This window comes from Enhydra lutris, unplaced genomic scaffold (assembly GCF_002288905.1).
Source record: "Enhydra lutris kenyoni isolate GAN:26980312 unplaced genomic scaffold, ASM228890v2 scaffoldscaffold4, whole genome shotgun sequence".
NCBI classification, from domain to species: domain Eukaryota; kingdom Metazoa; phylum Chordata; class Mammalia; order Carnivora; family Mustelidae; genus Enhydra; species Enhydra lutris.
Genome location: NW_019154088.1, coordinates 46,746,057 through 46,756,804, shown reverse-complemented (window position 1 = coordinate 46,756,804; position 10,748 = coordinate 46,746,057). Strand labels below are relative to the sequence as shown.

Sequence of the window (10,748 nt, the reverse complement as noted above, 5' to 3'; positions counted from 1 at the left end):
ACCCTGAGATCTTGACCCGAGCCTCAATCAGGAATCAGCTGCTTGAAAGAACAAAGATGCCCTTCAAGGGACGAATGGATAAGGAAGATGTGGTCCATATACACTATGGAGTATTATGCCTCCATCAGAAAGGATGAATACCCAACTTTTGTAGCAACATGGACGGGACTGGAGGAGATTATGCTGAGTGAAATAAGTCAAGCAGAGAGAGTCAATTATATGGTTTCACTTATTTGTGGAGCATAACAAATAACATGGAAGACATGGGGAGATGGAGAGGAGAAGGGAGCTGAGGGAAATTGGAGGGGGAGGTGAACCATGAGAGACTGTGGACTCTGAAAAACAACCTGAGGGTTTTGAAGGGGCTGGGTGTGGGAAGTTGGGGGAGCCAGGTGGTGGGTATTAAGGAGGACAAGTATTGCGTGGAGCACTGGGTGTGGTGCAAAAACAATGAATACTGTTATGCCGAAAAGAAAAAAAAAAAAAGAATTGGCTGCTTAACTGACTGAGCCACCCCAGTGTCCCATTTTAGTCTTATTTAAAGTAATTGAAGATGATTGCCATTTCTTCCTCTAGTTTATTCATTGATACCTATGTGCGAGAGTTACATTTTACAACTTTGAACCTGAAGATGTGAGTTGGTTTTTCTTGAGGGGAGAGGAGGGAAAAGAGAGTGGGGGAAGGAAGGGGGTGGAGGGTTCCCTAGGAAATTAACCTTGAAATGGAGATTTGCAAATATTAGGTCCGTGATCAAAGGAGCGAGACTGATACAAAGCGAAGGTCAAGCAAAGCATTATTTTGCGCCAAGCATCGAGAATCAAACCGACCGTTCTGGGCCGCCTCTTACAGAGAGAGGGAGTGACTCCCAGCCTCACAGACTAACTTTTATAGAGCAAAGACCATGTGGTTGAGCCTGGCCACACACTGGTGGCCAGTGAGGTTGCAACACACAGAGAAGGCTGCATAGTCATGCTAGGTCACACATGGGTGGACAATTGAATTACAGTTCACCCCATAGTAGCTATTTGAACTAGCCTATCACCTTGGTCAGAATTGGCACCCAAAAGGCACCCAAAAGGTGGGCCCACACTCCTTGGTAGCCAGGGAGACAGTATGCGCGCTCCACTGATTGGATGTCTCCACCTGGCCTGACTCATCCCTGCATTCTGGCTCTGTTATCTCCACCTGACCTGACCCACCCTGTATTTGGGCTCTGTTATCAGGGACTGGTGGACCATATTTTACTGATTTCCTGGACTTGCTTTTAACTAATTTCCCCTGGGGGTGGGGGGCAGGGTCAGTTTAAGTTTTACTGCATAAACAACAAAATCACTGTTTAACTGAGATGAAATCGCTCTGCCTGAATAGGCCCTTACAGCAAACAGATCTGTTTATTGAGGAGTGAGCCTGGGGCCAGCCCCAGTGAAAGAGTAAAGAAAAAAGGCTTGGGCAGAAGGAGAAGTTGAAATAGCCCTTGAATGAAAGCCTAAGGGGAAGTAACCTGGGATCCAGGCATCTCCCTTTAGCAGTGGGCGGTTCCTGAAGCCTCAGCCCCCAGTGGCCAGAATGCCTGCCGCCTGGACCAAAATGAGCCTTTTGGTCCAGAACGGGAGATCTGGGTGGTGCGCCAGAGTACCCATTGTTATGCCCGAGTTTTCGCCTCCGAGGGACCATCAAGGAGCCAAGCACTGATGCAATCACACGAGGGTTTATTCAGCAAGCTTAAGCTTGGGCCCAAGTATACCCGACACAGTGGAGTAGGGACTTGGACCCAGAGCTTAGTTAAGGCAGGGGTATCTGTGGGTTCCTGTTACTAAAGCAGGGTGGGGCTTACTAAAGCAGGGTGGGGGGTCTCTGGAACTAAAGCAGGGTGGGGCTTACTAAAGCAAAGTAGGGGAAAGTTCAGCCCTTGGGCACAGGGGTCTGAGATGGCTGCCAGAGCTAAGATGGCTGTACTTATGCTAAAGCTAAACCTGAGGTGGGATGGCCTTAATTTCTCAGCCTCCACATTTCCCCCTCTCAGAGGAACCTAAGGAAGGACCCAATCACGGGTTGAGGCTGGTCTCAGCAACAAGGTCTGGTGGTTGGTATTGCTGTCTGAGTACCATGAACTGAACTGTACTGACTCTCTCTTTGACAAAAGTAAGCAACATTAGTGGGGTAAGTGAGAACAGCGCAGTCTTAGCTTTAGGGGATTGTCCTTGTCTGGCTGACTTTTCCATTCTGGGACAAAGTCTTTGAGAATGGCGTGTGGGTCAGCTGGCGGGACGTGGATGTAGCGGACCCAGGGAGTAATCCCGTCGACCTTGAGAGTGGTGGGAGTGGTCAGGATCACGATGTAGGGTTCTTTCCAGTGTGGTTGAAGTGTCTGGTGTTGGTATCTCCGGAGGTACACCCAGTCACCCGGCTGATATCTATCGGGGTCCGGGGGTGGCCCAGTCTCATAGAGGGCCCTCAGCTTAGGCCACAACAGTTAATGGGTTCGTTGTAACAAAGGATTTGGTGATCATCAAACTCAGCAAGTACCTCAGGTTTTAAATTGGGAATAATAGGTGGAGGAATACTGAACATGATCTCATAGGGGGTAAGTCCCATCTTATGTGGGGAGTTTTGTACCCTGTAGAGGGCGAAGGGGAGGAGAGTCACCCACCAGTCTTTAGGGCTAATTTAGTTAAGGTCTCCTTTAATGTTCTGTTCATCCTCTCTACCTGTCCTGAGCTTTGGGGCCTATATGCACAATGTAATTTCCAATCTGCCCCAAGTATCAGTGCCACTCCCTGTGTTACCTTAGAGACGAATCCTGGTCCATTGTCTGATCCAATCTTAACAGGAAAACCATACCTCGGTAAGATGTTTTCCAGTAGTTTCTTGGTCATGGTTTGTGCTGTTTCATGTTTGGTGGGAAATGCCTTTGTCCATCCTGAAAAAGTATCTACAAACACTAGCAAGTACCGTATTTTCCAGGTTTTACCTCTGTGAAGGTAAAACCTGGAAAATCTGTATTTTCCAGGTTTTACCTCTGTGAAGTCCACTTCCCAGTAGGCTCCTGAGCGGTCCCCCCGGAGCCGGGTACCCAGGGTTAGATTCATGGGCAGTGGCATTAGTTAATTGACATGCGTGGCAGCTTGCCACAATTTGTTTGATTTTTGATTGGGAGTCTTTGATGGTGATCTTTGCATGTCACATCAAGTCTTCCATTTTCTTTGTTCCCATGTGGGTACTTTTATGCATTTTGGATAGGACTCACCGTCCCAGTTCCTCTGGTAGGATTATGCTGCCATCTGCAGCTCTCCACCAGCCACGTAAGCATTGTGTCATGGGCAGATGCCTAATCCATTGTAAGTCTGCGTCAGTGTAGTTGGGGCTGTCTGGCAAGCTCGGTGCTCCCAGATCAGGCAGTGTGGTCACTAAGACATGGTCCACCGAGAGGGCTGCCTCTTTTGCCTTTAAGTCAGCCAGTGGCGTGTCTGCTTTTTGGTGTCCCTGACAATGGATAATGGCTAGTGCCTTAGGCAGCTAGAGGGCCCTTAGGAGCTCAAGGATTTCTGCCTTGTTTTCGAAAGTCTTTCCTTCTGCTGTTAAGAGCCCTCTTTCTCTATAAATGGCTCCGTGGATGTGGGCTGTGGCAAAGGCATACCTGCTATCAGTGTAGATGTTTATCTACTTGCCTGCTCCCATTGTTAGTGCCTTGGTCAGCGCAATCAGTTCTGCACATTGGGCAGATGTCCCAGCTGCTAGTGGTTCTGCCCAGATGGTCTCTGTCTCTGTGGTTACAGCTGCCCCTGCATACCTGATTCCTTCCCGGATAAAGCTGCTGCCGTCTGTATACCAGGTGTCATCTGCATTCTGCAGTGGTCGGTCCTGGAGATCGGCTCTGACTCCGTGCTCCTGAGCCAGGATTTCTTGACAATCATGTAGGGGGGATTCCCAGTCAGGGTTAGGGAGCAGCGTCGCCGGGTTTAGGGCTGTTGGTGCCTGGAACAAAATTCTGGTAGGGTTTAAAAGCAAGCCCTGGTAATGGGTCAAGCGGGCATTGCTGATCCATCTGTCCGGGGGTTGTTTGAGTACCCCTGCAATGGCATGTGGGGTTGTGATGTATAGTTCCTGCCCCATAGCCAGCTTATCTGCATCCTTGACCATGGTGGCCACTGCAGCAATAATTTTCAAGCACGGAGGCCATCCAGTGGCCACAGCATCTAATTTCTTTGAGAGGTAGGCTACTGGTCTCTTCCAGGGGCCCATGTATTGAATTAGGACTCCCTTGCCACCCCTTTCTTTTCATCCACGTAAAGGTGGAAGGGCTTAGTCAGATCAGGCATCCCGAGTGCCGGGGCTGAAAGTAAGGCTTGTTTAAGATCATTAAAGGCTTTGTTCATGGCCTCAGTCCATACAAAGTCCTGTTTTTGTTTCGTGGCCTCGTAAAGGGGCCTAGTCATTTCAGCAAAACCAGGGATTCACAATCTGCAGAACCCCCCGACCCTAGGAATTCATGTACCTGGCGGACGTTTCGAGGCTATGGGATTCTCATAATGGTCTCCTCTCGTGCATCCATTAACCATCTTTGTTCATCTCTTAATTTGTACCCCAGGTAGCTCACCTCCATTCTGCAGATCTGGGCCTCTTTAGCTGAAGCCCAGTATCCCAGAGTTGCTATCGCTTGGAGCAGACCCTTGGTGCCTTGTAGGCATGTTTCCTGGTCTTCTGCTGCCAACAGGATATCATCTACATATTATAATAGAGTCAGTTTAGGGGGCTTGGCAAGGAACTCACCTAAGTTCGTGCAGTGCCTCATTGAAGATGGTAGGTGAATTCTTGAATCCTTGTGGCAGTCGAGTCCAGGTGAGTTGGCCATGGATGCCCTTGTCTGGATCCGCCCATTCAAAAGCGAAGAAGTTTTGGCTCTTTGGGGCCAAAGGCAAGCTGAAAAAGGCATCCTTTAGGTCTAGCACTGTGTACCAAGTCTTGTCTGGGGGCAAGGTGGAGAGGAGAGTGTAGGGGTTTGGGACTGTAGGGTGTATGTCCATCACCTGTCGGTTAACTTCCCTCAAGTCCTGGACCAGTCTATAATCATTAGAGTGTGGCTTTCACACTCGCTGCAGGGGAGTGTTCCATGCTGACTGACAAGGCCGCAGTATGCCTCAGTCTAGCAGCCATCGGATGTGTGGGGTGATCCCCTTCTGAGCTGTGAGAGGCATGGGGTATTGGCGGACCCTGACCGGATCTGCTTCTGGCTTTAGTTCAATGTATATAGTTAGCCGATGTTGGGCCAGTCCCATTCCCCCAGTTTCTGCCCATGCTTGGGGAAACTCCTGCAACCAGTGGTAAATGTCGATCATTGGTGCTGGGGGCGTTTGGTGAAGATGATATTCGTACTCAAGATTTAAGACAAGCGCCTGGATCAGGTGCCCCTCTTTATCCAGCACCTCTGCTCCTTTAGGGTGGAAACTAATTTGGGCTCCCATCTTGGTGAGTAGGTCTCGGCCTAACAAGGGGTATGGGCACTCAGGAATGACCATGAAAGAGTGGGATACCTGGCCCACGCTGAGATCCACTGTTCTTCGGGTAGTCCATGAATATTGTTTAGTGCCCGTAGCCCCCTGCACCCATGAGGTCTTATTTGCCAACTTTCCTTGAGGTTGTAGTAAGACAGAGTGTTGTGCCCCGGTGTCTACTAGGAATTTAATTGGTTGCCCCTCCACTTTAAGGGTTACCGTGGGCTCGGGGAGAGGTGCCAAACCCCAACACCCCAATCATCTAAATCTTCAACCTCCAAGATGGTAGTGGAGGCCTTTGGATTTTTTGTTGGGGCACTCCTTTACCCAGTGGCCTTTTCCCCTGCAATAGGCACACTGGTTTTTATTAGGGCAATCCTTCACCCAGTGGCCTTTTTCCTTGCAACAAGCACACTGGTCTATATTCAGTTTGGGGCATTCTCGGTGGGGGCCATCCTCCTTACCTACTCCTGAAGCCAACTTCTTGACATGTCTTTGTTTCTCATGTGGGTCATCCATGGTTGCGGCCAGTAGGATCTTAGCCAGGTTCTGGGTCTGATGGTCACTTATCTTAGCTTGTTGCTCCTCCTGAGTCTCTCTGTTATTGTAGACTCTTTCTGCTACCACCAGCAGATCCTGTAGGCTCTTCTCTCCCAGTCTTTCTATCCTCTGCAGTTTTTTTTTTTTTTTTGCAGTTTTCTTTTAATGTCCGGAGCAGCTTGTTTAACAAAGGCCATAACAATGGCAGCTTTGGTCTCTGGGACCTCTGGATTCATAGGGGTGTATTGTCTGAACACCTCTATGATCCTTTCTAGAAATGCCCCCGGACTCTCATCTTTACCCTGTCTTACATCACATACCTTGGCCAGATTGGTAGGCTTGTGTGCTGCAGCCTTGAGACCTGCCATTAGAGTCTGGCGGTAGACCCGGAGGCTCTCCTTACCTTCTGCTGAGTTGTAGTCCCAGGCGGGGCAAGACAAGGGGAAAGCTGCACTTATGAGGTCGGGGTTCTGGGTTGGCTGTCTGTCATTACCCAGGATGGACTTTTGGGCTTCCACCTGGATTTGCTCTCTTTCCTCAGTGGTAAAGAGAACCTGCAAGAGCTGCTGACAGTCATCCCAGGTGGGCTGATGGCTGAAAAGAACAGTATCCAAAAGATCGATAAGATCTTTTGGGTTATCGGAGAACTTTGCATTTTGGGTTTTCCAGTTGTATAAATCACTGGTAGAAAATGGCCAATATAACATTGGCTGTCCCCCTGTTTCATTGGGCGGGGGGGGGTCCCATGGCATGGAGGGGAAGGACAGTGGAATCGGCTGGTCCCAGGTTTGGGGCTGGGGCTGCCCAATGGGTCCATCCACGTGTCCCTGCCGCTGGCCCATGCATGGGGGCCCCTCCATCTGGGGGGGGCACACTCCCTTGGCGGGTCCTGATGCTTCCGCTGAGGGGGCAGATGGGGGGGAAAGGGGGACCTCGTAAGGTGGTGGAAAAATCAGGTCCTCTGTGGAGATGTCCTGAAGGACAGGGTAAAGCGGAGTCTTTGGTTCGAACTCTGTCTTTTTGTCGGACCTAGGAGTTGGGTTCCTCAGGGCTAAAGCCTTGGATGCAGGTCCTGCTTTGGGAGGAAGAAAAGGTTTAAGCCAGGAGGGAAGATTTTCGATCATGTCTTGCCAGACCAGGATGTAAGGTATTTGGTCAGGGTAGCTGTGTGGTTTTTCTCTGAAAATGATGGCCTTAACCTCTAAGATAATAGGTAGTTGAAAAGTTCCCTCCCGGGGTCATCCAATATTAAGGGATGGCCATTCAGACATGCAGAAAGTCCGAAACTTTCCCTTTCGTATGTCAGGGCTCAGGTTATGAGCTCTTTCCCTGACATCCGAGAAGTGGTCAATCATCAGAGACAGAGGAGTTGTCTGTGTCTGTCCCATCACATCCTCAGTCCACAGCAAGACAAATACACTTACGACAATTAACAAGAACACACTCACAAAGACAAACAATCTGGCATGGCCGTGAAGACAAAACTGGAAGGAAGTTAAGGGAGAATCTGGTTGTACCAGCAGCTGGCTCTCTTCACAGATGAGGACCTTGTCCTCTGGGCCTGAGCGCAACAGCAGCCGCGCCTCCAGATAGGGCCAGAGGGACGTCTCCCAAGACCCCGGGGTCAATGGCCCACCACGCGTCCGCTTGAGCCAATGTCGACTCCAGATACTCAGACTGGAATTCCTACAGGTTAAAAAAAAAAAAAGGCAGAGTGGAGCTCCCAAAGTATGCGCGCAAATGGATACAAAAATGAGTGCACTCACCAGCTGGCACAGGACCCTCGGGGTCGGAGTCCTGGGGGTCTTTCAGATCTCAGTGGGACTTCCAAATGTTATGCCCAAGTTTTTGCATCTGAGGGATCACCAAGGAGCCAAGCACCAATGCAATCACGCGAGGGTTTATTCAGCAAGCTTAAGCTTGGGCCCAAGTATACCCGACACAGTGGAGTAGGGACTTGGACCCTGAGCTTAGTTAAGGCAGGGGTATTTGTGGGTTACTGTTACTAAAGCAGGGTGGGGGTTTCTGGAACCAAAGCAGGGTGGGGCTTACTAAAGCAAAGTAGGGGAGGTCAGCCCTTGGGCACAGGGGTCTGAGATGGCTGCCGGAGCTAAGATGGCTGTACTTATGCTAAAGCTAAACCTGGGGTGGGATGGCCTTAATTTCTCAGCCTCCACACCCATCATATTCCACATCCCATGCCACTTGCATCCTCTTGCTTCATATAATACATTTTCTCCTTCTGAGCTCAGTTCTTTCGAGATTCTCTCTAGTTTCTTTGGGGAACTGACAAATGAAAGGCCAGTGACATAAGCTACAACCTCTCTTGCTGCCCTGGGTCTCAGGGTGGCTACTGGTACCATCATCTCTGTCTAGGTTCCTCTCATGCTCAATGTTTTTGCTGGTGTAGATGGCTGACCTGGTGGGGTGACCTAGATCTTCATCCCTAGGGAGTCTGAGCCCCTGGTCACCAGCCGTTCTCAGGTCATGGTGGCTGTATTTGTTCATTTCCTGTCAAAAATGATTAAGAGAGGACCCAAAGACCTCAGTGGACCACCTAGGTGCTAAACAAATTCTTCCCTGTCCCTGTTGTCCTCCAGCACCCAGACCTCACTCTGCTCATCTGGTCAAACAAGGGTCAATCACCCCTGTTGGGATGACTGATTCCTTTCCTTGCCTGCTGGTCTTTCAGCAGGAGGAACCTAAAGAAACCAAGTGGCAGCTGTAGCTTACAGGTTAATGTAACTTTTGCTGTGTCCTCTGGTGGAAGTATTCTCCCTCAAATCTATGGAAGCCAGAGTTCCAGGCCTGGGAGGCACAAATTCACAAAGGGTTCCTTGAAGTTATGGTGAGAGGATCACTCCTACTTCTTCCCTTTGAGTCTCATACTTTTTACTTTCTACCTGTTGGGGAAATAGCATCATATAATTGTGGTTGATTTGAGTGCTCCTTGAGGATGGCACCCCATGTTATCTCAAAGCTGATACTTCAGCTGTGTTTTCAATGGCCAATTTCATTGCTCTGTAATGCTGGCAGCTTCTAAGACACAGCAGTATATGATATACTGTGAAGTAGGCTCTTTGGCTCAATGAGATAGAGTGTGGGATCTCGTCATGTCAGTGACTCACTCTGTGTGTCCCTTATATATGCTACCTATGCTCAAACAGGGGTGCTGGCTAAGGTCTTGCAGGTGGCAGTGGGAAGCCCATACTTAGAATAAGTATTAATTCCAGTCATGATGGTTCCCTGCCCTCTCTAGCATGGATGGATCCAATGTCATAGACCACTCATTTTTTGCTCATCTGATAAAATTAACATGCTAGTACTGAATAGTGGACTAATGGGAAGTTTTGAACATCATGCCTAGATGGGAAAGACTCTTTGACTCTATCATGACTGAGAGTGGGAATTAGCTTAGCTCTGAGGCAAGATGATAAAGTTATACTATTGTCCACACCACGTAAGTACAAAATGTTTCTGATCCTTCTCAGTAGGGATGGAAAAAATTTGCATTGGCTTGATTCCTATATAAGGTACTTGAGGTCTTGTTGATCTGCTCCAAAAATGATACTGTGTCTGATGCAACAAGCTGCAACTAGGGCCACAGTTGACTTTGGTTGAGTTTACAGTAGTCCACTACTGTATCCTCCATGATTCATTCAGTTCTTGTAAAGGCTGACTAATGAATACTGGGCACATGATGAAAGTGATGACCCCTGCTTCCTTTAGGGTACACTAGATCTTCACCATTCCTTCCACACTATGCTACTTATTTTCATTTTACTATCTTAACCAATTTGGGGAGTGTAGCTCAGAAGGTCTCACTTGACCTCTCACATTATGACAGCTCTCACCCCAGAGGCCCCTCCCCCCCAAGAAAAAACAATGTATCTGGGGGTTCTGTCAACCATTATGTTTATGTGTTGGGGGTGACCAGAGAAATGACCACTGGGTAGGTTCCTGGATCCAATGAATTCATTGCGAGGTAGACCTGGAATAAAGTCATTGATGATCTGACCCCTTTTCATTGCTGTTCTAACAGTAAGGCCATTATGAAATTTCTGGTCTCTAAGCGTCAATGTCAACTTTGAGCTTGTGTCCAGTAGTCCTCAAATGTCTTGGTATTTCCTTTTACCCAATGTATGGTTACCCAAGTAAATGATCATTGGTCTATTTGGCAACAGACTGGGATAATTATCGCCATATTCATTCACAATAGTGTTTCAGGGTCTTTCCTCCTGGGGACTTAGTCTCTCCTTCAGTCAATGGGTTCTGAGATTGAAAAACAGGCTCATGTCCAGAAATTGGACAAGCGATTGTAACTTTTGAATAAGGAAGTTTCTGTCATCCTCTGTTCTTGATTTAGAAAAAAATTCATAGATGAGAAATACCCTCATTGTCTGTTATATGCTTTGTGCCTGTGGACACTATTCTATCAGCCATCGTTCTCTGTTCATCTTAATAGTATATCCACTCCTCTGAGTCTTTTGATCCCTTTCCTATCATCTACTATAGCAATTATAGCATTTCTGCGTCACTTAGTCTGAGCCATCAATTTTTCCAGCATCCAAGAGCTAGATCAGCAATAGGCTTGTCCCATCTCCTGGGGCCCTTGCAAGGGTGTTAAATCCTATATCCCATTTACAAATTTATGTTTCATCCCCCAATCTCTCCCAGTCAAGTTCCCTCTGGATCTGGCCCCATACATATGCTCCC

General features: G+C 48.4%; 1 pseudogene; it reads right to left on the bottom strand.

The window, feature by feature from the left end:
- Positions 1–2,152: 2,152 nt before the first annotated feature.
- On the bottom strand, positions 2,153–7,156 carry LOC111139809 (annotated as a pseudogene).
- Positions 7,157–10,748: the final 3,592 nt, after the last annotated feature.